Raw genomic sequence first — 27,833 nt, forward strand, 5'->3', positions numbered from 1 at the left:
GTCCCAGACTTGCTCCATAACCTTTTACCATGGGTAACAGCTTCTCAGAAATGCAAATTCTGGCACTGGCACATGCTGGGGCTGCAGTGGTCCCTGGAGCCCCCCACAGTGCCCCATTGTGTGCTCTAAGAGTGCCTGCTACAATAGGGACCTTATTCACCCAGCCTCCCACAGAAAGCAGGCTGCAGCATTCCACAGCTGAGCCAGAGCCCTAAGCCTTACCCCAGCTGCCCTGAATACCAATAACCCTCAGAGTCCACCCTACGTCTTCTCCCGGCTGCAAAGTTTCCAAAGTTTTCCAAAGCAATACCTGTTTGCAAAGCAGTGGTGTTTGCTGTGAACTGCCACGACCACCTCCCAGCCCACCTCTGCACCGGTACAACTGGAGATGGCATCTTTCTAGGCTTAAATCACCAACGTGACAATGCTGAACGGAGAAGCAGCTGCCACGAGCTGAGTGCAAGCCTGAAACTTCTGAAATCATCTACCTGAGTTTACACTAACCATGGTAATCAACAAAAATAAAGCCAGCAACAGTCTGCTTACTGTAGCTGCACACTTGAAACGACAGCCCATTCTGCACATCTGATTTCCATGTCCCATGGTACAACTCAGTCATTAAAAACTTCTCATTAAGACAGGACACATCATCCTCCCACTAGACAGTCCCCTTTCCCCAGCAGGAAAAAAGAAACCCATCCCATGCTTGGATAGTGGGGTAACACCGTGCCATAGGTTCATTAAAACTCATAAACACTGAATAAACCGATTAGCATGTGGGATCTGAAAATCAACGTAACCTTTAAGAAATAGAGAAACACTTCACACTTACCAGAACAAGAAAATAAAAAAAATTAAAAAATCAGAGAAACTAGATGAACGCAGGAGGACACCGTTCCCTGTGATCAGTAGATCAGGGTGTCTTTTAGTCTGCGGCTCTTCCCTTGCCAGGGCAACGCAATGAATCCTACAAGGTTGTTTGAAACACGATTCACAAATGAAAAGCAGAACAACAAAAGAGCTGTAGACTTGTACTTTTTTTGAAAATATTTTTTTGAAATTTTGGACACTATCATTTACTTAAAATCATTAGTCCATCAGGATTCCTTCCCTTTTCTGCCATATAAACACATGTCAGAAGAACCACCACCAAGAAGCGTGAGAAGTCAGAGTTCACACAACTGTAGCTCAGTCAGGTTCCCCTGGTTGGTTTTTCTTCTTTTTTTCCCCTCGGAATTAATATCAAACACCCCATGAGACTGTTCTTGAAGAACACCATCACTTTAAAAGCTCCATCTTTAATTAACAAATTGAAATGTTACAGGTTTTTTCCTTTGGTTTTTAAGTTCTGCAACAGCTTTCTCAAAGCCCGGCACGCTGCGGGCATTGGAGACTCTGTTCCCCATATTCCTTGGTGCTATATGTAAATAAAACATGTAAATATTGACGGTCTCTGGCTTCCTATATAAAAGGGCAAGTGGGAGACATGAAATACAAGAACTTGAGGGTACTACAACAGAAAGAACACGTGAATAAAATCACTTGCTGGGGAAAGAATAAAGGTTAGGACTAAACATTTTAATTTAAATTACTAGCACTTGTGTAGATAAACAGTATTTGGTAATTTCACTTGGGTACTAAAGAGGTTTTCACACTGCCCATTTCTATCAATTATGCCAATTAATTGGGGGGGGGGGGGAGAAGATGGAATAGAGGTGCTTTGGTTTCTTTCTGAACAAAGATAGGAAGAATGAAAAGCCATTTACATTAATAAGTATCCATCAAAGTACCACGACTGACAGCTGGTGTAATGGAGCAGATACAGCACATATGGCTCCTTCACCCGCTGCTCCACGCCTTCCCACGCACCCACAGAAACCCGGCCGCACAAGGAAATAATTGCCATTTCTGCCTGAAATATGGATGCAGCCACATTAAAAACCCCAAAAGTACAAAGAGGTTTTGGTTTGGGGTTTTTTTTGGTGTAGTTTTTTTTTTTTTTCCTCTCCAATTTGACCCTCTATAATCGTTTCTAATTAGTATTCTGCCCTGGCTGTCTGAAGGGTAATCACGTCAAAGCCAGCAAACACCATGCCTCATATTTTAACTTTAACATTTTTAACATATTTAACAACTGGAACAGGAAGAAACCCCTGCAAACAACAAATGTTTCTCTACAATTAAGTAGAAGCATCCCCTAAAAAACCCTGTTCAGTAAGCAAATCTCAGGTAAGACTTCTTTAGAAATACAAACCCTACTGCTGTAATAACAAACAAAACTTTATTCTATTTACACCCTATCTTTTCCCAAGTGCTGTATTTTTCATCACACACAATCAGCAGCAGCAAAGTGCAACTGGGGCAAGTGTCTCCTGGCCAGGTTTGCAAGCTGGCCCTGCATTTGCCATGGCATAGAGTGACCATAGCCTGGGGTCGGACACCCCCCTGAGGCATGATCCTTCATGGGGTCTATGTTCTTCAGCCAGATATTTATCTATATTTTTATTTTATTTTATTTATTTTTAAAGCTCCGCCAGGCAGCATGCATCTTTGAGCCCACGAAGGCTTTCCCACATCTACCCCGGAGATCTCCTGGGAAAGACAAGAGCCTTGAGAGACTTTGCTACAAGTAGGATGAGCTGGTGGTACCCCCAACAGACGTTGCATTAACCTGCACATCTTGAGTGGGACACGACCCATAGCTGCCTAGTGCCACACCGAGTCACGAGGGCTGTGCAAAACCTCCACGGAGACCACGGGAGCCCTGGGGACAAAGTAGCCAGAGCAGACCCCCTATGTGATGCCACCTCAAGGTGGCTGGTGGCACGAGGGGAGCCCCATACAAAGTCAGTTTTCTGCAAGGGAAAAAGAGTTGGTCCCCACTCAAGAAAAATGCCATGGAAATCATAGAATGAGCCTGAATTCTTGAATTATTTTTTTTAAAGCATACGTAATTATATAGCTTAACTATCTTTAAGAATTACAGCAATTTCTGTGCAAAGCTTCATTGCACGCAACGAAACAGGTGTCTGTGTTCTCCAGTTCAATTGTTGTTGGTTTTTTTTAAATAAATAAATCAGACCTCAGTTTTCCTGCAAGAGTATAGTTTCTCAGGTCCCCTTCCAACCATCCACATGATCAGAGACAAAAATAGGGCACAGCCAGGATGCCACTCCTCAGTGACTAATGGTTATTTAGTTTAATTTTTGCACTTCAGGACATAAATATTTTTCCAGATTATTTCATGGCAGAGATTCCGCCCCTTGCAAGCAAAGTTTAAAGCTATGGTCATTTACAACAGGTGTTTGGGTGGGAGGTTTCTGCCTCAGTTTAATAATCCAGTGTGGAGATGCGAGTGCCTATTCCAGTGAATTGGATGAGAATTCAATCCAATCAGCCTTTGCATTTCTTCCTCTAAGTATGGGGCTTAGTCCTCCTGTTTGTTCAGAATCTGACCCCACTTTTAGTCAAAATCTGGATTCAACTCCTTTTCCTTTGTGAAGTCAGCTGGATTAAAAAGCTAACCATATCTTACCCCGTTTGGATGCATCTTCTGCTTTCCCTCCCTACTCTAGTCTTTTGTGGATCATAGGATATTGATTTCAGCTGTCATACAAAAGGCTATAAATAAAAATATTAGCTAGTGAAAGTATTTAAGTATTGATCTATCCTGCAGGTTTTTAAACTTTTTTTTGTTTTGAATCAAGCAGAAGCAATCAGCAGAAGTAGGATAGGCGACTACAAGAAAGAGATTTAACAACAAAACACTTTATTTTGACATGTCCATTTGAGTAATGATAATCCTGTTCACATCTGCAAGCCCCAAACCTCCAGGAGGTACCAAACCAGACCTCCCGGCAGCTGTTTTTTCCAGGGTGGACGATTACAGCAAGCCACCAAAGCCAGAGCCCATTTGGACATCAACCTTGGAGGAGCCAGATCCAGGAATGTTTGATCCCTGCTCCATCTGTTCCTGCTCCAGCCTGGCTCTAGGGAATCCGTGGATGACACAACAGGAGTGTATCTCACACTACACCACCCATTCTTCACACCTACCATCTACTGAGCAGGACAGCCATTTGTAGCACACAGGTGATGAAGTGGCTGCTTGAAACTATGGCATAAGTCAGGCTGCCTTTCAGGACACTTCCCAGGGAAACAAGGAACATTTTGTTCCATTTTAATAGGATGTCAGAAGAAGAAAGTGTGTCTAAGTGCTTTTTTTTTTTTCTTTCTTTCCTTCCTCCACTACTACAAATGCTAAATCTGCCTATTTTCCAAGCAAAAAGCGTAGCATCACCGCTGCTATTGTAATGCAAGTGCATTCACTGCACAGAAATGTTTTAAGTAATAAAATATACCTAGTGACAAAAAAATCTGCATATAGTATTTGAACGCAAGAGCAAAATCCGTCACATTTTTTAAATTACTGGTTATAGTGCCACCAAACACACATCATCCAAACCCTGTTTGTCACTTCAACATAAACACTTTTTCTCTCCTTCAAACCACCTTGTTATTCTAGAAGTTGAGCATGAATAACTGTCTTTACCCCGATTCTCAAATATATAGGCAGGCACAAATGTATTTGCAGGTGAATGAAAAACTATTGTTAGAACCAGGAGAAAAGACAGCATTTAGAGGATCTTTTACAGGAGAAACTCTATTCAAATTCTAGTCAAGCATCACATAGCAAAGGGAATTGCATCACTGAGTACACAACTGAAGCTGTCTTTCACAGATCAAAGCCACTCAGTAATTGGTCAACAGTTGTTTGCAATGCTTATTAAAAGAAAAACCAGTTACTGTTAAGGAAATAAGATTTACAACTTGACATCATTATCACAGAACTGGTCCCAGCTTCCTTGCTGGAATGATGAGACTTATTTATGGCTCTTTGAAATATGTTTGAACAAGTCACAACAAACAATTTCATTACAACTAAATTTGTACTATTGCACTATTTCTGCTAGATAAGCTGAGCCTCCAGATATTCCCATTCAAAAACCTGCGTGAATACAAACAGCTCTAATGTAGTAGTTACTAATTAGCAGTATTTACAAAGCTGAAAGCATCCATCTGCAAGCCAGTTACAGCTTTCAAAACCCTCAAAGCAAAATTAGTTGAAAGCACAGGTAGTAAACTCCAGCCTCAGTAGAGGAAAAAAAAAAATTTAAAAAAATGAACTATGTACAGTTTAACTTATTGTCATTTTTGTGGGTTTTGTGAAAAAGATTATCAGCTCTGCAGGGCATTTCATCACCTTACAGAACAAGCTGGCACGGAGGCTCTGACCCTCCTCCAGCTTGGCCAAGCAGGGCAGCTCGCCTTTGGCCACCCCACCGCAGCAGAGCTGGATCAGCAGTACCGTACGTACCACCAGAACTCCCAGCTTTGGCTTGGAAACGCAATGAAACAATGGGAACTCATCCGAAAGCCTTCCAAGGTGCTCCATGCTGGGCCAGCTGGAGCTTGCCCCAAGAGCTGTGCACAGACTTCAACACATGCCTGCCTGATTTCTGGAAACGACAGGGCAAGCTAGAAACACCGTTGCTTTATCCAAGGGCAGCCTCCTAGATGGGCAGTAAGGTTTAAGCATCTTAGACACCACCAACACAACTCAAACCTGCTACTGCAAATGGCAAAAAAAAAAAAATCTTCCCCAATTTTGATGCAAACCTTCAGAAGCACTTGCTAAGCTTTCTACATCTTTCTGACACGACTTCCCTTTCGCCTGAATCTTCATACTCTGCAATTTTTGATAGCAATAAAAACCCGGCACATCTGTCACCTGATTTTGATAGGAATCCAGAAGTCAGCTCCTGTCTGAAGCTTTTCCTGAGCCTGAAGAAGAATCAGACTTATAAACCAGAGTTTACAACATAATTGAGTTTCTTATATGCCTGGTCACCAAACTAGGTCAATTCTTCTATTTGATATTAGTGCAAATATGTGCAGAGTCATAACCTTTTGAACCTCTATAGTTAAAAAAAAAAAAAGATCAGCTCTTTATTGTAGACAGCACTTCTAAAAATTGCACTGAAGCGAGATGTAGCTAGCTTGAAACCGTTGGTTTTTGTGGGTTAGTAACCATTTGAAAAAACACTTTTAACAGCTGAAACCCTAACATACATGGTATTGTATCAAAACAGCATTCATCTGGTGCAGAAGTTAGGAGACCCAGAAGTCAGCTGAGTTCTCAGAGCGCTGGGATTTCTCTGGGAATTCTGGTACTTTGGGGACAGATGGAGCACACCCCCATTAGCATTTCAGCTGGCTCTCCACAGCACTTAACAGAGTTCCTTGAGTCTCGGACCTGTAGTGCTCGATCCACATGGTGGAGCAGTCTTCAAGCACGTAAACTGGATCCCTTCTAGCTGAAGCTAAACCTGAAGCTCTGCTGCAAGCATCCCACAGGCACAGGGGCCCTGGGATCAGACCAGAGCGACTTGATGGGAAACCTCCCAAATGAAGGTAGCGCGGACACCAGAGCCCCTCTGCCAGCTGTCTTGCTTTGGTGCTGCTCAACCCACTCCCTCAAACCAGGTATTGCCATGCTCTTCCATTACCACCCAGTTTTCCAAGCATCTGTTTTCCAGCATCAACTAGGAGGACAGCAGGGTTAATGCAGAAAACAATCAAAATATTGTTTGGAGCTCACCAAGTCCCTGAGTGGGATCCAACTTTATTTCTGGAGAAGTAGTTGGCTGAACACTGATGGCACAGCTCATCATAAATGGGTATGGACGAAACCGCAGAGGTGGACTCAATGCATTCATTCCCTCTGAATCTCAAACATTTGTAAATGGAGGAACAAATCAAAATGTTATTAAATAATTCTGATAACCCTCCAAAAGCGGGACTTCAATTGCTAGAACATACCTCCTTCTCTTCCTTCACTCCCCTAATATTCTTTCAAGGGAAATTGTGCAGTGCTGAGGTAAAACTAATATTTTTTAAGTTTTATCCCTGATAGGTTCCAAAACTTCTCCACTGACCCTATATTCTTAGGTTTATATTGATTTTTCAATTAAAAATTTATCAGGACTAGAAGAACTAATAAAAAAGCCCAAATCACTATGGGAGACCAAGAGATGAAAAAAAAACCCCAAGGTTGTTTCAGAGACAGAGACGAGCTCACAAAAGCAATTGATGCATGCAAAGTCTAAATACTGGCAACAAAACTGGTCTACCACAAAGACAACAAGAAAGAAAGGAAAAGGATGAGGAAGCAAAAGACAATCAATGCAGTTAGATTTATAGTGAAAAGGTTAATTAAATCTTTTCCTGACTTTTACTTTGGAAGTCACTTTTTTTAACGTAAATTTATAAAGTGCCCTTCTCCGAGACTCAACTCTCAAAAATACTCGGTGCATACAAAAACACCCCACAATAAATCACCGCTTAAATTTATGAAAGATAAAGTGGTACAACTGTATAGCAGTTGACCTGCAAATAAATCTTACTATGCAGACATGTCCCTTTCCATCTGGCACTGTAACTACTGGAGGCATTTCCTTCCTTTAAACAGCAACAGAAATCTTGTAACACAGGACTATGGCTATCAGAAAGGATCTGTGCCAACCCGCACGCATAAATCTCTTCAGATAGAGCCACCAAGTTACTTCTCCAAAGCTTAAAGAACAGTTTCATAAACTGAAGAAACAGTGAACTTGCACAGTGTCATCTCCAAAGGTCAAGAGCAACACGACAGGAGCAGTATTTTCCCTTGCCCCCCTTCCAGCCAAGCCTCACCACCCTTACCACACCTATAAGTGATGGAAAACCAAAGATTCAAGTTACCCCAGAACAGCATTCATGGAAAACACCACAGTAGAGCGACCGTGGGATGGAAATCCAGACAAACAATCTCAAAACCCACAGAGGCCCACGATGTACAGAAGTGGGTCATCCCATTTCCGTGAAATCTGAACGCTCAGAACAAAAAAAAACCACCACCCTGAGCCCAGCCTCTGCCTTGTTTTCACTATATCTTCAGTAACAGATCAATTCTTCACGCTATCCTTGATTTATGTATTTTCAAAATTACAGAGTCTGCCTGCTACTAAAATAATTGTGCATGATGGAGCTGGATGAGGTGCGGGGCAGGAGGAGGGCAAGAAGAAGGGGAAAATTACAGTACATTTTTCCCCTAAACAACATGCCAACATTCATAGATTCTCACATGCTTGAATAGGAACCTCTCATGTGTAAAATCAAAACTAAGGGATGCAGTTTCTTCGCAGGGCTGATCTTTCCTTCTCCTCTTGCCAGCCACACGCAAACACTCACGGCTCTCCAAACATGGTATCACGAGCTACTTTGTTCAGCCTCAGAACAGATCATAATAGCTTCATCTTCCAAACAGGCAGCCATCACACCCTTCCAGCTACAGAGAAGATATTTAATCATTTACTGGAAAACCACCATGACAGCAGTAAAGAAACAGCTGAGCTGAGCTCACCGCTCCCTCCTGCTGATGCTTCTCCTGGAAGCGTGGAGAGGAAGCAAGTGCCAGGATCCCACCTTGCTGATAAGCTCCATGTCTCCATCATATACTTAAGCCCTACCACCACTCAGAAGAGGGGCCAAGGAAAGTCATCTCCACAACACGCTCCGAGGAGGATGAAGTGTCGGAAAAGAAAAAAACTAAATAAACCCCAGATTCCACAAGCCCCAATGTCACCAGCTTCCCCCCCCCCTCCCCCCCCCCCCCCAATATCCCCTCCATCTCACCTGTCGGGCACTCACCGATGTGCAATGTGTGGATCCTGCACGGACAACCATGAAATACATGATTACACAATATCAGTGTCCAGCATCTGTTGCCTTCACATCATTTTTCTCCCCATATGGGCTAAAGAAGGAGAAAAAGCTTCTTAAAGGGCTCCAGATACAAAAATACTGTTTTAACAAACAAAAATGCTGCATTATATAGCTGGCCTGTCTCTTCTTGATATACACGGTGCAGATCGCCGGGTGTAAAGACCTACAACTTGGAGTAAAGTGAAGGAAAAGCAGTATTTTGGGTCAGCTTTGAAGCAGAATATAAATCTACAGATACCAACGTAACCCCTTCTGACCGTGGGTCCTGAAAAGCACTCAAAAATGTGGATGTCACTCACACTGGTGATTGATAATTACTACCTTCACGCAGAGGCAAGAGAAGTGCCCAAGTGCTGCCCAAATCTCCGCACGCAGCCACGGAGCAGGCAGGGACCTGGGTGACAGGGCAGCCTACATGTGGATTGTCAGGCACGACTTCCACTTGACCGCGCCTTCTGCTCATACCGATGCTCACACAAGGAATTGTAGAACCGGAACGAGAACACAGCTCAGTCTTCAGAATAATTTCTTTTTTTTTTTTCATATGTTTCTTTGGATAAGCCTGTGCGGCAGAGGAATGAAATCTGAGGTTTTTCCCTAAGAAAACCACTTAATATTAACTATAGCAATCGTTAGATTATTCTATTTATTTATAGGGTAACAATATAAAACTTCATGTTTCCAGTCCTTCCTCCCTTTCTCTCCATTAAGATTTTTTTTTCCTCTTTAAATACCCTCCTTAAAGAAATAGATGCTGGGACATATCCCTAAATAATACCACTGTAATGACAAGCACCTTTCAGGAGAAGAAATTCCAACTTATAGACCTTTTAATTTTTATTTTTATTTAAAAAGAAGAAACAATAGAAGAGAAGCTTAGAAACCATCCTTGGCATATTCCACAAAACAAAGACAATCATCTCATCAGAAGGAATCAAGAGGAACCAGAGATACGATATTTTCCTATATACGTCCCATTGTAATTGGTCACAGACACAGTTACTCCGTTCAGGTGACCGTGCGACACGACAGTCATTTCCCCAAGGATTACTTTTCGAGGGTCTACAATCAGAAAGACACAGTGAAAAAGGTCAATTGTCTTAACCTTGTTTTACAAAAACTCAAAGAGCTCACATTTTTTTTCCTATTTTTCATAAAAAGAAACAGCAATAATTATTTTTTTCCTATTTTTCATAAAAAGAAACAGCAATACCTGACTCTGGATCACTTGGATTCATAATATAAAATAAAGCTGAAACATGAATATTAGTTTTTTCCAAAAGCTTCTAGCGGCCTTTTAAATGCTATGTTTGCATAGATGCCCTTTAAAACATAAAATTCTTTGTGCAAAATCATTAAGCAAATTCCAAGTCAAACCCGACAATCAGCTTTATGAGCAAAGTAATAAACACATCATTAACACAAAACAAAAACTACAAATTCCAAATCAGCAGGTGCCCATCGAATACAGCAGATGAAGTTCAATTTAACCTTGTCTCTTCTTGTCCCCATTTCTTTTTATCTAGGTTTTTTCATTTGGGTTTCCTTTTTTTCCAGGATCACAAAAAGCAGAAGAGTCTCAGCTGGTGTAAATTAGCATAGTTGAAGTCTTATACTTAAGACTTCAAAATAATGCAAATATTTACCATCTGTGGATCTGGACCCGATCTCTCAGAAAAAATAAAGGCAAAATTTTCTCATCATGTCTGATATCTAAATATAAAGCTTTGTGTTTCCAAAGATCAGAGAGAATGTACCGTGAATTAGTGTGCTTTAAAAAAGATCCTTTAACTTTTAGTATCATCTCTTAAACCAGCATCGTCATCTTTGCCACTTTTCCCGTCTATGCAGTGTGTCCTCCTACAAACCCCACTGTCAGCCAGAATCTGAGTAATTTATTTGCTGATCTTTCCAAAGCAAGACCAAAAAAATAAAATTAAATTGAAAATACGCATTGAAAGGTTTCTGCTCGGTCAATTTTATTTGAGCTTTAAATTAAAGAGGAGGAAATAAGGTGTTTCTCCATGAAAGCGCTCGAGAGCCAACATTTCTGTGCCCTTTTCTAATGAAGCTGCCCATTCCTCCGAGGTGTATTGTTGGAGTTGAAGTGGTGCCCATTGTTCCCCCCCCAGCTCTAGGAGGGCTCCTGACAGATGACCCAGGCAGGGCTCCCTTCTTTGTCTCCAAACCTCCTTATCACCCTTAATTACTACTGAAAAGGGGCAATCTGCTTGGCCTCCAGCCTCTTCCCAGGAGCAGCAGTTGGTGAGCTGGGGGTCTCCTCATCCCCCTTGGCTTTTATGCAGAGCATGTTCACATCCTAATTATCCCAGGAGAAGTTCTGCATAAATTAGTTGATATTGTTACTAAAGCTGTCAGCAATAAATTGTTCTTATTTGCCACAACTGTCAAACGGAGGGAGGGGGCTCCGAGATGAGCTTTGACACGCCAGTGCTGCTCAAAGCCAGAGATGCAAATGCTACCTCCTGCCAGGGTGTTGTCCTGACGGCTCCTACCCATGCTCGGGAGATAATAATAAAACACAGGTACCCACAGCTGCCTCCGAGACTGCCGTGATCTAGCAGAAGCATCTTCTGGATTAGGAATTAAAAAAAAAAAAAAATCCGGCATCAGGACAGAGCTGTAAATAACCACTTCTAGGCTCAAGACTCACATGTCTAAGCAGGGTTTTGAGCCATATGCCCACGGCTTTGAACGCAGGTTTGCGGTTTCCATAGGTGAGTGGAGGGTTCAGTCCTTTTTAAAAAAGGAGAAACTAGGAAAAAAAAAAAAAAAAAAACAACCCAGCTAAGGTGTTTATGTCAATATTTGGTACTCCATTTGCTAGGCTTGCACCAGGAGCCCCAGCCAAATTAGGTGCAAGCAGATGCAAAAAGGGCAGCCAAAATCCATTGCTCCGTCTTGTGGGAGTCAACTTTCAAGGGAAGAGGGAAGAATTCAGACCATGACTGGGTGCACTCACAGCTCGGATGAGCACCTTTCAACCTGTCTGCTCCGCTTTTTGTGTCAACCGGAATAGAATTCTGCTTAACCAAAACTATTAGATATAAGAATGGAAGGGAAGAAAAAAAAAAAGAAAAGAAAAAAAAGGTCATCCGCTTTATGCTATAAACTAAAGAAATAGAAAGCTTTCAAACCATAAAAACATTGCACTCCCCATAAGTCAATATGGTCATTTCTGATTCATACGTGTACACAGAAAGCAAGCCTGACCCAAGAGCATCGCATCTTGCTACCACTTAACAAATAGATGGCCTGGCTAAAAATAGGAGAAAATTACCAGCAGTCTCCAGCCACAGACATTAGCATGCAGAAAGAACAGAAACAAAGAGGTTAAAGACAGAAAAGCAGTTTGATTCTCCCAAGAAATGTGAGGCCAAAGCAAAGTAGCGTCCTTAAAAAACTTTTCTAATTTATAAATAAGCTTTTCCATTTGTCCAAAATAGATCATGCCCTACCCCCCCCCGTTTCAGTTTCCCTTCCCACTAAAATACCAAAGAAAAAGTTAAAGATAAATCAAGAAGTCTTTCCAAATGGAAATTTCAAGTAACTCACAAAAATGTGAATCCAATGTGATTAAAAAAATAATATCCTGAGATTACTTATCAACTTCCCACTCACTGTGCGTCCTGCGGATTTCCCAAACATCGCAGAATATATTGTACAGGGGGAAACACCCAGAAACCCACAAAAAACCTAACACCCCCATAATTTACTTACTTAGATGTCGCGACGGAGGGAAGACACAGTCGCTCAATATGAGTGATCAGCAGACTTCGTTTATTGTCCCTTACAGTCACCTTTTATGCCTTGTTATAATTAGCTCATACATATTACAAAAGTTAAGCTCATTATTGGTTAGTTGCCTAAATACCAAGCCCGCCCCTAGTTTCTCTTCTGTAGTTATCTGTTCCCACCTGCAACATTCTTTTCCCACCAAAATCTTCCTGTTATTGTGTAACAAGAACAGCCAAGGACAGTGTATTTTGCTTTACTTCAGATAAGCTGAGAGCAATGTGCATTTTTGTCCAGCCAGCTGGACTATGTCTATGTGACCCTTTTCAGCTAGTCAGTTATCCACACTTAGACACGATCACAAAGACAATGATCAGTTTACCCCTGGCTCTACTAGCCGCCCACAGCCCACCAGGACATTACTCCTCCGAGGGGAGCGGGTTAACTACACTGCAGCTCCTCCACCCTGACGACCCCACGCAGTCTTCAGGGTTCGCACCTGATTGCCAGTTCCTACACTGTAATTTCCATATGGATCATGCCCTAAATCTTGATGACCTTTTTAATGCTGAAAAGACAGCAATACTTTCTGAAGGAACATGAAAGAATATTGATTAATTATTCATTAACTTTGTTAGACATAAAGGAATAACTGCAATGAATGGCACAGGTTAATCTGTTCCTCAGCCTCTGTCCACAGGACGCCGTGCAGGTACAGCACCCATCACCCATGCAAACAGTATGGTCAACAACACTCATGAAGAGTTTGTTGGTGGTTTTTTTTTTAATTTTATGTATTACATAGGTCTTCTAATCCCATCGAACCCAGAACGTCTTGCAAACTTCATGTGATTTCAGAAGCAAATAAAAAACCCACCATGAGAAACTGCCAGTATCAAAAGATGTCCTGACATTTTAGGATGAAATACATTCATTTTTCATTTTCAAGGTTTGGGTTTTTTTTTCTTTTTCACATCATGGAAGAGCTACGCTGTACATAAGTACAATACGAACATATTGCTTTGCACATACCAGAACTCTAGAAACTTAATTTCCTGATAAATTACAACCCATTTTCTTACGCTCTCACCTCATTAATTCCTCCTCTCCCCACTGAGTCACCTCCAATATCCCAGCTCTCTCCCTCCAGCCAGCACCACGGCTGCCTCCCAAAGCCTCAGCACCTTTTGCTCAGGATACCAACCATGGTCTCCGCCCAACCCCCCACCCAGGGGACATTTGCCTACTGTCCCCCAGCACCACTGACACGCTTGGGTCTGCTTTTTTCTTCCAACCCTGACCATTTGGTGATTCTTTGAAAGGGTGGCCAAGCCCCGGCACAGGCTGCCCAGGGACGTGGTGAGGTCACCAGCCCTGGAGGGATTTAAAGATGTGTAGATGTGGTGCTCAAGGACACGGTTTAGTGGTGGCCTTGGCACTGCTGGGTTGGACTCAATCTTCAAGGTCTTTCCCAACCTAAATGATTCAGGTTTCTCCTTTCCTCAGCTACTGAGCTTCATTAATTCTGTAGGAACTTCATATTTCTTAAACACCTGGTCGACTGTCAAGTTCAGCTGAAATCGGACAACGTGTTGAAAAGTTATCAGTAGGGAGAAGGACTTGCAGGGAAGTAGAAGAGCAAAATTAGTTTTGTGCCGCAGGAAGCAAGCAAAAAGAGTCAGTCAAGACACAGCAGTTTTATACAAGATATTTCAATTATTTAAAAAATAATCCCAAAGGATTTTAACATTTTTGTAAGTGGGGAATTTTGATAAGTTAGCTTCTTAATATTTTAAAGTTGAGCTATATTTTGGAATCAAGCCCTTCGTGAAAAAAAATAATTAAAAAAAACCCACATGCTGCATACCTTTGAACAGCAGCCTGGCAACATCCCCACTATATTAACGGGAACATCACTTCTTATTCCAAAGAGCCTACACCAAATTCTCTTTCACCAACAGGAAAACAAACAAACAAACACAAACATCTCAAAAAACCAGTATCATGAATTAGCCTAAATCTGCCCTTTCTGAAACCAAGAATCAAATTCATTCACTGCAGTGGGGTAACTGCAAAAAATATTTCTGAAAAATCCCCAAGTTGATTTAAAAACAGTGTCTTCCAACACAACCTGGAGGGGAAAAAAGTCTGATAATGGACTCTCTGCCTATATAGGTGATGCAATCTGCTCCTGTATAGGCAGAAACTGGAATCTCCAGGCTAAACGCCTTGTACTAAATGTGTCTGGGATTTTTTGCCTGGTTTTGAGGTAGTCCCCCCCACCCCAAAGCCAGGCTTAGTCACCAATTTTTCCCTATTTTCTGTGATTGGAATGATTGATTCTGTACCTGAAGATCCGAGCGCAAAGCATCCACTTACGGGCATTAGGGAGTAATGTCCCCAGACATCTATTTTCTTTACAGTAATAATGCACATCCAAAAATATATTGCCCTAGTGATAGTACATTGTTGACTAATTAATTATTTAATATTGCTATAAGGCCTACAAATCTAAATGCTATGAGGGCGTTTGACAAATTCTTCGGGAAATTAATTTGTCTTGTTAAACAGAAGATAAAGCTTTGATCTCAGTGAAATTGTTCAAGATGTGTGATGAAGACTGTTCTATCCTGGTCTTAGACTTGGTGAGAACATTAATTATGACTCGCATTCACTGTGTATTGCCAGAAAAAAACCACCAACATCAATTAAGTACTTGAACCCACCTCCTCCAAAGGACAGATTACAAAGATGCAAGGGGTTTTTTTTACTTTGAACTAATCCTATACTATTTCCACTAATTATAGTTTCTTACAGATTTGCTTGGGCAAATGAATCATTAATGCATACGTCCATGTCATATAACCCATCAACTTCATTTTCCAGCATGGCCTTGACACCAGTGAGACTTTATCAGTCCCACCTCATGAAGAAGTCACTTGGCCACTACCGTTGCCCATTTGCTCACCCCATTTATTCCAAGCTACCACAGCGAGCTGCTCAGCTCTCATTTCTATGTTTCCAGACTGAGTATTTCTGAAACAGGCCCTGACCCTCCTGCACATTCGAGGAAGAGAGCTACTCCTTGCTTAACTGCCAGCACACGTGTGCCACGGGCAGCTCAGCTGCCGACCTGGCCTTGCCCGCCCCAGCATGGGGAGCAGCCAAAGGTCCTCAGAGCACGTCCAATGCCATGGCAGTGCTCCCATGTGGTTTGCAGGACTGAGAAGTGCAAAGGCATTTTGCTCTCAGAGGAACCCTGCTGAGAAAGGGTGTTATAAAGGGAGAGTTCACCCCCAATAAGATCTTGCTCGGGAGGCGCAAAGGCTAATGATAAGGCCATCTCGAGGTCCAAGACACAACCTGATGGACCTGCTCGAGTTGCCCTGCAAGCCACCTTGACAGGAGAGCCTGCTATCATCAGGGAACACTGAAATCACCTTGGTGCCAAAGCCAGAAGAGATACAGCTGGAAGGGATGTTCTAGTTTTGTTTCTCCATATCCGCCCTGAAACACATCACCCAACTTCCTGAGCTTCACAACCCAATGGAACAAAGCGAACAGCTTGAAGCTGGACCAGCCTCAAAAGTGCTTTCCAAAAGGCTGGTGAAACCCCAGCCAGGCACTGCCCAGGAGCTGTGCAGCAGGGTCCCACCACGACACCAAGGGCAGTCTTGGGGGGCATGGTAAGAATGAGGAGTTTCTTGGGGACATCAATGTTTCAAGGGCCGCTGCGGAAGATGAACCAGCACAGCAGGTGGGGATAGCAGCATCCTTACTGGTAAAGCGTTAACCAGAACCTCTCTGGCATGCCACGCCACAAGGGAGGTCAGCAGAGAGAATACGGGTCCATGCTTTGCAGCGTAAAGGTCTGCAGGGCAGAAAAAAGGTCTGGGCAACTGCTCTTTCGCTAGGCAAGGACAGAGCCCTTGGCAGATACCTCTTCTGCTCGCACCTGATAGAGGGATGTACGGCTGCACGTCATTGCTCTGGACCCACAGTGCAGCGAGGACACGACCTCCTCCCCCTCATGCCCAGCTGTCAGTGCTGCAGGGACACAGATCCATGCTGCTGGAAAAGCAAAAGAAGATAACACCTCTCATTGCCCAAGTCAGGGAGCCAGCAGCTTTCCCAGGCACCCAGCCACCACCCTGCCCATCCATCCCAAGGGTCAATACTAGATGAGGAGACCAACACTCGGCAAGCTTTCCCACCCCACCCCTGTTTAAAAGGAAGAACAAAGCTATTTTTTCATGCTCTTCACAGCATCCTGGAGGCTTAGGAAAAAAAAAAAAATTACCAGGAGGCAGGCATGGCTCCCAGGTAATGCCATCACTCAGCACAGCCAGAGCCACAGTTGCAGACCTGCCAAGCTGCCAACCTCCCCAGATCAGGAATTTAATTAGCCTGCAGTGCTGAGTGAGCAGCTGCTTGGTGGCTCTCACCTTGTTTATTTATAGCTGCACCTTTTCATCCTGAGTGGGGACTGTGGTGGTTTGCTTTTTTTTAAAAAAAAAACAAAAAACAACAACACCACATTTGCATGATGAAGATGCATGCAGTGCAACTTCACCAGCACCATCTCAGAAGACTTTCTGCACTTAAACTAATGGCCCATGTCATATATCACTGAGAATAGCAATGAAGAGGTGTCAGGAAGATTTCAGCTTTGAGGCCCTTGTTCTGTTGGACTGATTTAAGAGGTAGTTATCTAATAAAAAGCTCTTACCGGCTTTTGCATGACCACAGAAATGTTGTATATTATGACCCCACCTCCTTTCTTTAATAGGTAACTTGGATTCAGTAGCCCTCAATTCCTTACCACGACCAAATCTCCTGCGCCGTTAACATACTCCAGCATTCCCTGATCTACAGAGTTGTAGAACAGGTAGCTTTCATTTTGCAGGCACCTTCCAATATTTCAGGTTTATGTTTTGTTCTAGTTAGGGTAACTTGATCAAGAGTCAAATGCCTCAATGTAACACGTTCCTACAGAACAGCAGACGTAGGGTAAGCTGACTGTGTATGTCCTGCTTTCTAGCAAACACAACACTGTGTAAATGGCCCGAAGCCCATTTCATTTCAGGCTCAACTACATTGTTTGTCCTTGCATTTTGCTACGGGTTTACACTCTAAGTAGGTTCACCACTGTTCACTAACCACAGGGCTCATCTCCTCTTCCTCTACTTAGGCAATCCCAACCAAACCCTTCCCAAGCAGATTCCAGCAGGGACCTCTCAGAGCCATTTTACAATGAGCCTGGCACTTACACCGGGAACCTGGTTATTTCACTACCACTCCCCTTGTCTCTGCTTCCCTCCGGACCTCCAGGGATTTTGGCACAGTCCAGAGTCACACATCTCACTGTCATGGGAGGCTGAAGATCCTGCTTCATTCTTTACAATAATGATTGTAGTGTTAAAGCACATCTAGAAAAAAAAGTCAATCTAGTTATAGTTAGGGAGAAAAAAAAAACACATTATAACAAAAATACTTACCCAATTGATTTGCTTTTAAATAGGCATGGTATTCTACACCCCTATATATTCTGCACTAGTTTGCTAGCTGGTATTTCAGTATCCTCTAAGAATTATCAAAACCATTCTTGTTAAGACACTCCTTTAAATTCTCCTTTATGTCATCAACCCACCGAGGCTGCATCCCAGAGGCCTGTAGCAGAGCCACATCCTCCCTACCAGTGCCACCAGTAAGATGCTGCTGACCTGCCCAACGTGTGACCACCTTGCAGATGCACGTGGCTCGGGAGCATCACTAGCAAGTGGCTAGAGATATGTCCCCGAGCTGGGAGAACACTGCTGGGGGCTTCTATAAACAAGCTTGCCAGTTCCACAGCTCCAGCAAGAACTATTATGGGGGTTTTTTTAAGTAGTCCCTGCAAAACCAACTCCTTTCTGTATTCCTTACTCTGTTGGGGGATTGCATAGCGGTGTTACCACTACGATGGTATGGTTGCACGGTGGTGCACTACGCCTCAGCATATGAATGCAGTATCTCACTGAATCTGAGTTCTAAGCCCATGAAATTACTCTGGTTTCAGTGGTGAAGCTGCAGCATAAAACTGCAACACGGGACCTGGTCAATCCTCTGAGAGATCAAGTAGTTTTGCAGTCCATCCAACATCACCTTGATTATCACACTTCTTGGCTATACAGAGTTATCATTACTAACTTAATTCCATTACAAAGATGACCCAAAACCAGCAGTGGGAGTAAATAAAATATTAAAGGTTTCCTCAATCACAAAAAAAAGTGACCTTCCTTATTTGAGAGTTACAGTTAATCTGTGTAACAGACAAGAGCCAGGAGTCTGATCCCACCTACACTGGTAAGTCCAAGAAAGTCAATAGATTTATTCCAGATTTAAGTTTACGATTTGCACCTATACTGCCTTACTCAAAGGTAACCAAACTACCACATTTCTCAGCTCAGTAAGATTAATTACTAACCCTCCAAAACAGTTTCAGAGAATTACTCTTGGTTTTACACCACTGAGTCAGGCCCAAAACAGAAGATGACCTGCACCAGACCTTGCACTACTTGCCTCCACCATTTGATTCCAGAGACCATATGAAAAAACTTCAACCAGCCAAAGGTAAAAACCCAAACCAGAACAAAACAGAGAAGCATGCATAAGTCACACAGTGAAGACTTTAACAGACCAATACAAACCCCTGTATCCCATAATGGCAAGCTTTGAATAACCTTAATTACAGGCAGCACACCTACACCAGTAACACAGAGCCCCAGCTGCTGCCAGCAGAATTTGTTTCTATGATCAACAGATAATGAGTTTTAGCTAGGCAGAACTTCCACCTCCAAATACCTGAAATATTTATAAAGTGAGCAACTTTCTGTGGGATCTGCCTTACACAAAACTAATGGCTTAATAAGATGGGGTTATCCTGACAAAAGTCTGAGCCAATAACACATCCTTTCCTGTGAAATCAAATATAAATCAAATCTTTCTCTGCACAAGTTTCGGAAACCGCAGGAAGAATTAAAGTTATTTAAAGCATCTTGGATACAAACCTTCCAAAATGGCAAGGGTCAGTTAAGAGGAAGCTCTGTTGCTAGGAGACCATAATGATAAAGAATGAACATAAAGGCTATTGTTTATTTTCACTTTAAAAAAATTCAGAAACTAAGAACAAGGGGCATCCTTCTTTAACAAGGACTGAAGTTACCAGCACCATACCAGGTTTAAACCTGTGGCAGAGGTAGAAATCTAGAGCTATAATAATCAGCAACTAGATATTTATGTCCTAAGCATCTACTCCCACATCCAGTCAACAAAATACAGGTAAACAACAACAGCCACACGAGGGGTTTCATCCTTGCGCTCCATCAGCTGATGCTCAGTTCTTCAGTCCCAGAGGTCCCAGGTTCAACCAGTTGCAACACCCACTCCAGCAAGTACCTCAGCTCTGGCCTCCCTCTACAATAACAGCAGCTTTTCCGATTATGATACTTGCCCTTTATTGCTTTTATAACTACCTGACACATAACAGAGACACTTTTTCACTGAATACTCGTGTAAACTATTTAAATGAGAGAGGGGGGCTGGGGGGTAGACCAGAGCTATGCTTTTTCTGCTGCAAACCTTAACAATTCTGAGTAAGTTGCTCCTGCATTGTATCACTTGGAGTGTAAACCCTTCTGGTTTACAGAAGAAAAATAAGGGGTCTTATTGCTTTATCACCTACAACTCCACAGAAGGAGCTTCAATTTATAGCGATGAATGCATCAGCCTTTAAAAACTCAAGGTAATTGTTTGAAAGGGAAAGGAGGTACACGGGTTAATGGAAAAAGGCAAGGGTTCAACTGCTCAGCACGGTGCATTCACCCTTTATGAGTGCTTCAATTCCACTACACAACACAGAAAATTTATTCCTGCAGTCATGCATGGAGGATTTAAGGCTGGCAGATTTTTATTGACAGCATGTTGCAAAATAAACATAAGCAGTTTCATTGCACAGGTGGGAAGGGTCCTTTGCTTGAGAAAATACTTCGAGAAGTGAAATCTCCATCTGATTTTTTTTTTTCTTTTTTAATGAGGAAAATAAGAGTTGAAACTTAATATGAAATGAGACATCTGAAAATTTTAAATATGGTCACTAAAGCATTTCAAGTTCAATTTTCTATAAATAGTAATGTCAGATACCCATTTACGACTCAAGGATTTCACAGCAAATGTAAAGTGACTCAAATTTAGCACGCTAGTTTTAGACTCAAAGTTTCACCCTCTGGAGATTTTTTGGGTTTGAAATTTACGGAATTCTTTGAGATGAGATTGCCTTTGTACCCTGAAGAACCAGGTCTGTGGAATAAGATACAAGCAGGTACACCGGAGATGAATATTGAAAATCCACCTAAGGACAACGAGCTGAGAACAACTATGTGTGACGTTACAGCTGCTTGCACATTGAAGGAGGAATACAAAACAGTTGCTCAGTTGGAGAAATTGCATGAAATTCAAATCCAAGTTTACAGTGAGATTTTTGCCATTGAAACCTATAAATTGTTTCACTCCTGCGTGTTATCATCTTCCCCTCTTTTTTTTTTTTTTTTTTTTTAAACCTGCATGTATTCCTAGTGCATCTACAAATCTCAAGGAAAACCCCACAGTTCTATATTGGGGTATACGCTCTTTTCCATTAAAAAGGGCATTTAAGAACTGATACCACTCAGATCCTAAGGATGAATGAGACAGCCTCATCCCCTCATCTGTTCAGCTAACAAAGGTCATTCAATTAGCAATTTATTAACGCCAAGAACTCATCTTTGAAATAAGTACGCCGTACAAGCCAACCTCACTTCAGTTCCAACAACCAGCATGATGGACATTCACATTTTAACTCCCAGCTGTTGGTCCACGACATTCTCATCAGTGTTAGGTTTACCAACTCAATCGTTTCTGGCACCTTCTCCTTTCTTGTCATCGTTTTGCCTCTCAAGTCACCGAGAGCTGGAACAAGTCCATTGCAGACCTTTTTGCCCACCTTCAAGCCTGACTTTTATCATAGAAATAATGATAACCCAGCATTAAGTATACAATACCAATAAAGACATCATTGTCCATAATGAAGGATGACTTTTTTTTTTTTTTAAAAAAAAAAAAAGGATGCTAAATCTGCATACACCTGAGCCAGGTATTTCGAAAAGGCTCCCCAACTGGACCCAACCTCCTTTGCCCACAAGCTGCACGCAGGCAGGTTTGGCAACAGGCTCAGGCATCTCCCAAAATGCTTCTCCCACTGTTTGCTCCCTCCACGATGCTGGCAGCCATCTAGCCTTGTCTCCAGCTTGGAAACAGCACCAGCACAGTGATGCTGAATGGGTGAATCTCAACAGACCCAGAACTACATCACCCGCAGCATAAGGCCAGGTTTGATCAGTTATCAGATTACTGGTCTCCAAGACTCAGAAATTAGACCCTGTTCTGCTCAGAGAGGTACGTACATCTCTTCCCTCAAAGTTGCCAGAGGGAAAAGGGATGGTTTTCCTCCAGAACTGGTACCTTCCAATAAGAACCACAGAGAATAAATAATGCTCAAATAATTAAAACTAAGAACACTCATGAGACATCTCTTCTCAACAGCCTCCGAACCAAGGCAGCGTCCAGATGGGAGCACTCCAATGCTATTTTCTCTGGTGCTCCTGTCTTCCTATTTTGCACCAAACCAGGATACAGATGCTGTGGATTATGTTCACGTGCTTGCCCTAGATGGAACAATTCTTTGAGCATCTGTGACAAATCTTGCCTTCCCATTAAGATTTAACAGCCAAGAGCATGACTGCACACAGAACAAGGACTGAAAAATCCCATTAAGCATCTGGTCTGCTTTAATATTATAAAGGGGGGACAGGGTGGGGACACTGCTTCCCGGGGTTTTTCTTTTGTCCACGACAAACTCAGTCCAGCTCCTTGGAACAGCAACATTTTAGCCATTACCTTTAGTAAAAACCCCACCATATTTTTTCCCCTCAATTACAGGAGAAGAGAGCATTTAACACATCCCCCAGTACATGTCCATCATCTCAGCACGGCATGGAATCAAATATTTTATTTTCTTTTTTTTCAGTGAAAGATTTGTCAGTTACAGATACAGGATGAAATACCCTAAATTGCATAGGTATAACTATACATCACAGCTCAATTGGTTTCAGTGCAGGTCACATGGGAATCGCTTGACATATAGGCTGAAGAGCGTGCTCAACAAACGTGTCTCAAACCATACGGGGGGGTTGCTTTACCACTCAGCTTTTAATTTCTTCCCAGCTCCTTCCCTCACATCCTCATTTTCTTTCATTCCATAGCAATTGTCCCAAAACACAGAAGGTAACAAGATTGTGCCATCTCTGAAAAATCACTGGGATAGAACTCTATACATAATTTATGTTGTGTGATGTTCCAGAAAACCTTAGGCACAGAATTGTATTTTGATATTAAATGGACCTGATTAGTTCAGTATTTTATCAAGCTCTAGTCAGCAATAATCAACTAATAAAAGTTTAATGACATATAGTCCCATGTTGCAACAATGTTATTTTATTCATAGTTACATCAATAAAGATAACACATAAGGGATTCTTTCCAACATACCCTAAGGAAGAATTAACTACAACACTAACCCAAGGGTAGTGGGGCGCACAGTTTTTGTGAAAAGTTAATAGCAAATAGTAAAAAGCAAAATACAAAAGCATCATAATATTTATATTGCAAATTTTCACTTTAAGCTAGTGTATTGATTTACAGGATTAAGAAAAACTAAAGCGTTTTAAGCTACATTAACCCTGGGTAGCTCCTGTTTGTAAAATTTCACCGAGACCCTTGGTGGTTTTGCTTTCTGGCTTTGTCTGGGGTTTGCGGGGGGTGGCGATGCTTTGGGTTTTTTGGTTTTGTTTAGTTTCTTTTAATATGAGGCACATTTCATGTTTCCCCCAAGTCCTCAAAGACCGAGACCATGTTTAGAGGTAATGTTTAAAAAGCTTGCCTAACAAGATCTCTGAAGAGAAAACCTTTATCCAACATGATTTAAGCACAAAGGTAAATGTATTTTAAACCCCCTGCTTCGTATCCCAGAAGGGGTTTAAAAATATCTCACTCTGCTAATATTAAAATTCCACAGTTATCAATAGCCATGGTCATTTAACCACTTGAGTGCCTTTGGATGTATAACAGAAACCCTGGGAATTGACATTTATTCAGCCTAAGAATACACAATTTGGATATTTCCATTCTCACCGCTTCAGAGATCACAGGGGGGATCCCTTGACAGCAGGTTGCCATGTGCATTTGCCAAACTGTACTTAGCGAAGGATTTGGCATTTAGAGAGACAATTTAGTTTCCTGGCATTTTGCATAATACCACATGCACCCTAGTTTCCATGTCGAAATATAAGAGATTGCTAACCCTCCCGGAGCCCCAAGAAGCACCGCGTGAAGTGTGTAGGCTGTGCCGAAACAAAATAAAAAGTATTAGTAGTAATACTACAAAAGCAGAGTAGTATTCCATAGGCATCACCCTAACAAGCTCCAGCTTCACCCCACAGATTAAGACCAAAGCACTCTAAATTTGTCAAGACACCAATACTGACTGGATTCCATTATTTGTCTCCTTGTTTGAGTGATTTTTATATATTTTTTTCCACCACTTTGACCAAAAGAAAATATAAAAATCCCTTACTGCTCAGGGGCTGGCAGATTTCTATATGCATGTTTCTAGACTAGCAGAAAACACCGATTGGGGAGGCTTGGAGGGATCTGGTGGCCGCGGGGAGGCCTGGAGGGTTCTGGTGGCTATTGCTCTCAACTGTACATACTAAAGGACACTTTTTTTCTCCTCTTTGAAGAGCTCTAGACAAACCTATGAGCATGGGCTGCAAGCAGAGCTCTGTTGCTGTTTTATAATGCTTTAAACGTCAAAGGAACAGGATTTTGAGATAATTCAAATGCTTTGTAAAGGATCTTGAGAGAAAACATCCATGCGCATACTACACAATTACACAAGTGGATGATTAGTAAAAACGTAGTGAACATTTTATACAGTATGTTTTCTGGTAAACTGTTATAAACAACTGGATAAATTGACCTTGCTAGGTTTAACCTACAGCAAGGCCCTAGTAAATTCTGTAAGTATTTATTTCCTTAAGGCAGGGGTCCTTAAACTTTTTAAACAGGGGGCCGGCGCGCGGATGAAGTGGTAGGAGGTCATCTGCGGCTGCTTGGTTCCCCCCCGCAAGCCCTGGCAGGGGGGGTCTGTAAATACGGGGGGCCGGATTGAGGACCCTGGGGGACTGTATCTGGCCCACGGGCCATAGTTTGAGGACCCCTGCCTTAAGGTACAGCCTACCCATGCAGGAAAACCTATGTACCATGCAAATCTTCAGATGTGACTTAACTTCTCACGGATAACTGGCATTATTCAAGGTCTAAATCCCTGGGAAATACCTTGTTGTAGCTCAATGATATTAAAAAAAGAAAAAACTGTACTTGACATGCAGTCTTAAAATACATCTAGACTTTTGAACCAGCAAAGGATGAACTGGGACCAACTAAACACTTTATCAGCTGGGTTTAATACAGCCCATAGAGTTCACCTTGCCCAAACAAGCCATCAGGCCACGTTGCATACAGCAATAAACCGATCAGCGTTGGAAGGGAAGGCAAATAACAGCCACAAATTTAGCTTGCTGGTCAGGCAGCAAAAAAATAATTTGAGTTCTGGAGATAAAGTTCCAATTTGCAATTGCAGTTGCAGCTCAGTTTAGTTTCGCATTGCCAGGTGACACAAATACACGTACAGGAATTCCAGGGGTTGTTGCTCTCGAGCATTGCACGAGAGAAGACCACGGATTCCAAGCTCTAGTCACTACTGCTTGTACTTTAAGTCAGTGATATGGGGGAGGGCAGAAGCCATGCTATTTAATTCCTGCGTCACCCAATTAACACTATAATGATTGTCCCAATCAAAAAAAAAAATCAGCAATAGCACAAAGACATTTTAAAGCCTTCTAATAATTATTTTTCAGCTTCGCCTCAAGAAGAGCATAGGCAGAATTAAGGAATACGTACACTGTCCCATCCTACGGATCTCAAACTTCAGGAGTGCTTCACAGGTGGCCCCGAACAGTTCTGCAGTGCACATCTCAACAACTCCACTTATCAATTCCTCATGGTTCAGAGCAATCACCACTCCCATTTGCAAAATAAGGAGGCAGAACAAATGAGAGAAAGGCCAGGATGCTCATCATGGCTTACTGTGAAGATACCAGGAACAGTCTCCGACTTCCCCTCCACTGCTCAAGAGCTTCAATGAATTCAAGACATGGAAACAGCAGAAGACAACTAGAAATTAACTATCCAAAGAAAATATTCAAGGCTGCAAGGGTATTTTAGCATTTTCAGGAGAGATTCTGTATAATAGGACTGGAATCTACAAAACAGAGCTAAGCAAAACTTGTAAGCAAAAAGAATTAAGTCGTACATGCAAATTCTAATACTCGAGCTTGACACAATGCTGCATTTACCCAAGTTCTTCTACGGAAGATGGAAAATACGGTAAGCTGAAAAACACTGCAATGTCAGGACTGAAACAAGGAGAGATGGAGAGTGCCCCATGATTCTGTGCGATGCATGGATTGATCACTGGGCTGCCATAATCTCGCACCTTCGACACCCACCAACCTTAACTTTCCTCACATACACGCCAGTTGACCAACATTATTTAGGTAAGCCTTGCAACACCTCCATGAAGCAGGGAAATATTACTGGCCCTAGGGAGAAGAACGGGGAAGTTCCAGCTTAGAGAAATGCCTCACCTTAAAAAATAAACTAGGAAAATCAAATTAAAAAAATAACACAACAAATCAATACTGTAACAAGGTGGGGTTTTTTACTCCAAGCACAATCCTCCACTTGATTCAACAGCATGCCATTAAACCCTGATGAAGCAGTACCTCATGCATCTCAAGTTCACTGCATGGGGTTATTTAACCCTTCAGTGTCCTGTCTTCCCCCTTCCAGAAGGCACATGTTCACATCCCTGTCCCGCTGACAGGGGGCTGCTCACAGCCACCTCTCTCAAGCACTGCAAGTGTTTCCTCTCACCGATATTCCAGCCCCACGGAATGGGGAAGACCTCGACATGGCCACCAACCTACACCCGTGCCTGCCGAGGGAGAACTGCCAAGTGTTCCTCCAGCTCTGGAGCAGCCGGCACCTTCAAGCCTTCCCGGACACTGGAGAGCAGATGGGTGAGGGTGATGCTGCTCGGACTTTGCAGGATGCCCCACTGTGTCAGTCCTGCTTCACTCAAACAAGACAACAATTCTATAGTCTTAGCACCACACAGATTTCCTTGGGGAAAAAAAAATTACTTCAAGGAGCAGGTTAGCATCTTTGAGGTATTTTTAGAATTTGCCCTTGTGGAACCAGGCACGAAGGCATTCAGCCCCCTGTAACCAGGCAGGAGCTGATGCCAGCCCCCACCTGGGCTGCTGCACATACAAGCAAGTGTGAGTACACACGTGTACATGTGTGTTCTCCTCCTCCTCACCTTGGACCCAGTCCACAAGGGCTGTAAACCTGCTGCAGCCCAAGCTACAAAGCCATGTTTCGCTCTCTGGCTTTGCAGTCAGACAGGAGGACTTACAAACCCACACCTTCCAACAGCTTAAGCGCGTTTCATTAATGGCTGAGAGAATCAAACAAAGCCATTTGTGTTCAATAAATTGAGGTTCAATAGTATGAACCAGCAGCCCCAGCACAAGGCTGGGAAGTGATTGTGAAGGAGCTTTGTTAAAAAAACACACGCAGCTCTGAGCTCTGAAAGGCTATGCTCTCCCACATCGCTTCCAGTCACTTGTCCTTTTACATGTAAATTATGGGTTAGGGCCACATAAGCTACCTGAGGAGTGATGGCTGAGGTCGATGGAGAAATACCCTTTCATGGGGGGGGGGGGAGAAGAGACTCGCATCACTGACTCTTGAGTACACAGCTGTGTTGCATGTAAGCTATGTAAAATGACAGTGGTGTTACTGGAAGAGGAATGTTAGCACCTATCTAGACATTAAATTGGAATTGAACACTGACAAGCATTTGCAGAAGGCAGGAGCTGTCATCAGGTTCTGAGCTCAGGCACTGATCTGGATTTTTAATATACCTGCTCATAAACCGGATTTTTATTATACCTGCTAATAAACCTTTGACATTTAAACTCTTGCACTTT

Source organism: Falco rusticolus, chromosome W (genome assembly GCF_015220075.1).
Source record: "Falco rusticolus isolate bFalRus1 chromosome W, bFalRus1.pri, whole genome shotgun sequence".
Lineage (NCBI taxonomy): Eukaryota > Metazoa > Chordata > Aves > Falconiformes > Falconidae > Falco > Falco rusticolus.